Below are 5,455 nucleotides of genomic sequence, written 5' to 3'. Positions count from 1 at the left end.
TATTTGTGTGGCTGTGTATTTGTGTTCTTGTCTCGTGTGTTCACTAAGCGCTAGCAAATATGATTCCAAAGAGATCTCTAACCTTAGCGACTGGGTTATCTCCCTGAATGAGCATATCATCTCCACTAGCGTTGTGGTGCTAGTTGAGAAAGAGGAGCAGATTGCAGACTCAAAACTCTTACACCTTTGTAAGGCACTAAAAGGCCTCCAAAAATGCTGGAAGAAGCAAAAACACAACACGCGACTACGCAAAAAGATCTCTGAAATCGAGAGGCGAATCGAGGAACATACACTTACTCTCCAAACAAAACAATGGAATGAAATATGTGAAAGCGTCAGCGGACAGCTCGGAAATAAGAAGACAAGGCATCTTCTAAGACACCTGCTTGACCCAGAACAAATACGTTCCGTGCAACAAATTCAACTGTACAGATTCATACATAAATATAAGGGTACAACTGAAGACCTAATCAAAGAGCTAGCAGAAGGTTATCTAAACACGGATGATGGTACCATACAACCAGACTACAGGGGAACTCCTAATCCTAATTTAGGCGTAGACATCACGGATGTAGAGGTCTGGTACGCAATTGGAATACTGCGGACAACATCTGCGGCAGGACCAGACAAAGTAACAAATAAGACTCTCAGGAACTTTGACACAACGTCACTCGCGGCGGTTATCGACCGTATCAACAATTACTGGCATGCAGGCAACATACCACAAGAGTGGAAGCGCGCGAAAATCACGCTTATTCCTAAAGCGGGTAAGAAACCCAGCACTGAGAATCTACGCTCAATTTTATTAACATCATGCCTAGGCAAACTCATGAAGCATGTCCTCCTGAACAGGCTCCAAAACTATGTGGACGACATGAACCTCCTACCTAAAACAATGTTAGGATTCACGGGCCAACTATCCACCCAGGCCATACTCTTGCAGCTTAACAAGGACATAATTGAAGCTGACGAGGGAACAGGAACGAAAGCAATATTGGGTTATTAAAGCTTTCGACCACGTCACCCACAAAGCCATTTTGACAAACTTGTCAGAAATCAACCCCGGAGAAAGGACGTACAACTACATCCGATCCTTCCTCACTAACAGAACAGCAGTGATAACGGTCGGAACAATAGAGTCTGCCGCAATCACACAAGGAAGTAAACGAACACCACAGGGCTCCGTCCTGTCTACCTTTCCTTTGTAACCTCTCCCTCATCAAAATTCCCCCAAATTGGCACAAATACCAGACCTAAATAACACGTTCTATGCAGATGACATCACACTATGGCTAACCAAAGGATGCGAAGGCTACATAGAAGACACACTCCAAGAAACAGTGGGCATCATTGAGTCATGCGCATGGGAATCCGGCCTCACTTGTTCTGAGCAAAAATCTGAACTCTTCGTAATCCGTCGTAAACAAAGAGGTAGGCGTACTACGACTTCCCCCCGCAAATAAACGTGTATGTTAATGGACGATCTGTCAAAGAGATGCAAACCATGAGAATACTGGGGTTGTATTTACAAACAAATGGAAACAATACTGACACACTCACTAAGCTAAAACGCACGGTAAAAGCGACGGCACGATCAATCCGCCGCAAAGCTAATCGAAGACAAGGGGTGAGGAAAAGAAATTTATGCCGACTAGTGCAGGCCTTTGTGCTAAGCAGGATATTCTATGCCACCGCTTATCTCAAATTTGCGAAAGCAGTAAAGGACAAATTGGATAGCATGATACGGCAGGCCTACAAAGCTGCGTTAAGCCTCCCATTAAATGCCTGAACCGAAAGTCTTATGGGGTTAGGAATAGTTAACACCTACAATTAACTTAAAGAAACCCCTTTAATGGCTCTAACAGCGAAATTAGCCAATTCCAGAACTGGCTGGAGTATTCTTACCAGGCTTGGAATTAACTTTCAACCTATGAATAACGATGCTAAAGTAGACTTACCCCGCGGCTATAGGACGGCCGTACTAATCAAACCACTCCCCAATAACACGCACCCCTTACACCATGAGGGTAGGAGACAAGCACGAGCCAAAGCCTTGCCTAATAAATACGGACAGCACGCAGGAACACTATGTAGATGCGGCAGAATACAAACATACGAATGTCTTTGCAATTGTGGCTGTGAACGAGAATGGTGGCCACATCGTCTCGGCAACAATCAAAGCGAAATCCTCTGAAACGGCTGAAGAGGCGGCTATAGCCCTTGCTCTAACGCATGCTCCAGAGAGCATCACCTAAGTAACTACAAAATGGCTATCAATAATTTCGCAAAAGGACCAATTACAAACACCTCCCTTAGAATCCTTAACGCAACTAAATTGCGAGTATGTTTTTGCAGGCTAGTTGGTGCCTAAGCATTGTGGGTTTTTTGCGCAAAAGACACGACACAAAGAAACGAGGTAGACAGGACAAGCGCTTTCCTGTCTACCTCGTTTCTTTGTGTCGTGTCTTTTGCGCAAAAAACCCACAATGCAACTAAATTCTCACCAAATTATTCCTAATTGATATGGCTCCCAGCCCATTCGGGGAATCGGGGGAACGAGGCAGCCCACAATAAAGCCCGAGGTTTCGTGGACCGGGCAGCGGGTGAGCCTCGCTCCCTAAATTTCACGAAGGACTCCATGATCAAATATCATGATCTCACCAATAATTTTAAACTTGAGAGAACAATTTTCCCCCTTCTGTACAAAAGTCTGGCTAAAGAACAAGAGGTTACGTGGCGTCGTCTACACACGAGATCGAAACGCACCCCATCACTCCTCACGCACATTTATCCAGATCTTTACAGCCCAAACTGCAACCTGTGGATAACGAGCCACCTACGATCACATCCTGCGGGACTGCAAGGTAGAGCCACCTCCGGGTGATCTAGTTACCGCTCCTTCTCGCGAGCGGTGGGAGACCGTGCTGGCTAGCTCTGACCCCAGAACGCAAGTTTTGGCGATAGAGTGGGCTGATGAAGTCGTCGAGGCCTCTGTACACTCAACCACTTAACGCGACCTTTTACCAAGCTCTTTCCGGCGAATAAAATGTTTTACAATGAAAAGGGAAACGATGGGGGCTTTGGAGTTAATCGAAATCTAATCAATGACAAATTACGGAAACGCCAGTAGTAAATGAGGATGAATTAAGATCATAAATTATGGAGGATTAGTGCGGCTATAATGTGACTTATTGATACATTAGAATGAATTAAAGGATCCGTGCTGGCCCCAGCCTCATTTAACATCGCTCTGCTTTCTCTGGCATGGCAATTGGCTAATATTCCCGATAGCTTTTATTTGATTATGCGGACGATGTGACCGTTTGGTCAGTACACACGGATCTTATTCACCAAGAAGGCCTTCAGACCGCTCTGGACAAGACCTCTCAATAGTGCACCAAGATTCGTCTGGCGCTGTCGGTTGAAAAGGCAAACTTCATGTCTATCACAAACCAATAGTGTAGACGCCGCATTTTGCTCACACCTATACAGCTCGTCAAATGTTCAGGGAAATCCCCCAAGGTGGACTGAATTTGTAATAAGGGAGTAATTACTCATTGGCATCCATCCAAGTGCAGCCATACGGCTACAAAGCAAAGCTATACATCTTTCTCAGAAACTTCATAGTTAAAGGAAAATTCGTCCCGGTCCGGGGTTCGAACCCGGGACCACCGCTTCACCGGAGCAGTCGCTCTACCAACTGAGCTAACCGGGACGGCAAGCTTATGGTAGGTCGAGAGTGAATTGATCAATAACTCGTAGCGGGAACAGTGTTGGCCTAATGTTTAGGGGAATACCCCAAGGTGGAGTAAATACAGCTGTCCTTGAACGGCTAACTCCTTACTACAGCCTGGTCGATGCGGGTGCTAGGTGTCGACCTGGACAGCTCTGGTTCTGCAACACCCAGGGTTCGATCTGCCCGACAAAAGGCCGCCAGTACGCTGCACCTGATCCGTCGAATTGCCCAGAAAACAGGTGGCGCATGCTTTAATATGGCTCAAACGTTAGTCCGCTTGTGTAGCAGCCCGGCTCGTTTATCAGGCTCAGTACCAACGCATTACCTCGGGAGATTGGGACCGACTCGAAACAGTCAACGGAGAGGTCACGCGAGTTATCACTGGCCTTCCTTCCTTTACCCCTGTTCACACATTACAAGCGGAAGCTCAGCTGAATACGATTGATGAGCTCGTGGAGCAGCGCCGTAATGCGCGCAGCTTGAAATTAACAGCAATCCCTGCGGCACCTGCCCTCGCAAGTTATTTTGTCCCTGCTTATCCGCTTCTTTACACAACGCATTCGGGAACCTCCTCTTTGGCAGCATACCCAGATCACCGAGAACCGACACCTACGTGTCACACGCACCGCTCATCGTTCAGTGAAACAGAGCCTCCTCAATCAGCAGACTCCATAAGCGCCTTTCAAGCCTACGTGGACGCAAACTCAGACGATCACATATTGCACACCAGTCTCCTATGTTCAGCACTACCTAATGACGCCAGACATGTTCCTGCATCACAGAGGCGCCGCTCCTCACTGTGATAGCAGAGCTCGTTGCCATTCGTGACGGCTTTCCCCCTAAAAAGGATCTCCTATCTACTCCACCGAACTGTCTTCTCCCCTATACCTATTCACCATAAGCAGTAGGCGCTCTAGGGCGCGTAGGCTGTCCCCTGGGCATTGTTCTCGATGTGTGCGCCATCGTGCAATCGTATCTATGCCCAGCCCGAGTTTTGTGGTCTCAACGCAATGCGCAGGGAAGCGGCCAGTGCGTCCCACCCACTGCAACTGCCTCACTCGCTTCCTCTACTGAAACTATCCGCAGGAGACGACATCCTGCCTAACAAGGAATTTCTCCGCCGCTTCAATAGTGCATTAATACCACCGCGTCGATCCAACCTTCCCTGCGATTTAACTCGTCGTGAGGAAGTGGCGCCGAGGATATTCCGGGTGTGTGTTGCGCCGACGCCTGCCGTCAGGGCCAGCTGGACATCGCAGACCCCGCTTCTGAACTGCCCCTTCTGCCACGCTTCTGCTTCAGACGCAACGTTAGACCACTTACTTTAACTCGCCCACGACATCGGGAGGCACGCAAGCGACACCTCGGCATTCAGGGTTTCCACCCCAGTTGACCACGAGACACCGTAATCTGTACTCATGGGCCCCAGTAGCGGGCCTTGGTGGCATTTGTAGCCGCCACCGGTTTGCATATGTATATCTAACTCTGATGCCGCATGACATATTTGCGCAATTCATAAAATTAAAGGTAAATTTGAGCAAATCAATAGTGAATTAATTGTGACTTAAGTGCGATTTAAATTAATTCAGTTCGAATTAAATTATTAAGTTTGAATCAAATGGTTTAATTGTATATTTCGTCAAAATTGTGAGTTTAGTGATTTGTGAATGAAATGAAATAATTGTTAATTAGCTGCAAATTAATTATAGAGTTAGGTGC

The 5,455-nt window shown here is 47.1% G+C and overlaps 1 non-coding gene across 1 annotated transcript; it reads right to left on the bottom strand.

Annotated features, from left to right (window-relative positions):
- Nucleotides 1–3,641: 3,641 nt before the first annotated feature.
- On the bottom strand, nucleotides 3,642–3,715 carry TRNAT-GGU (transfer RNA threonine (anticodon GGU)). Its single transcript has one exon. It is a non-coding gene; the product is annotated as a tRNA-Thr (tRNA).
- Between the last annotated feature and the right edge of the window lie 1,740 nt (nucleotides 3,716–5,455).

The sequence above is a fragment of the Amblyomma mixtum genome, chromosome 10 (assembly GCF_055824585.1).
Source record: "Amblyomma mixtum isolate Tamu chromosome 10, ASM5582458v1, whole genome shotgun sequence".
Lineage (NCBI taxonomy): Eukaryota > Metazoa > Arthropoda > Arachnida > Ixodida > Ixodidae > Amblyomma > Amblyomma mixtum.
The sequence above is the reverse complement of the archived record's forward strand: the minus strand, read 5'-3'. Positions and strand labels throughout refer to the sequence as shown.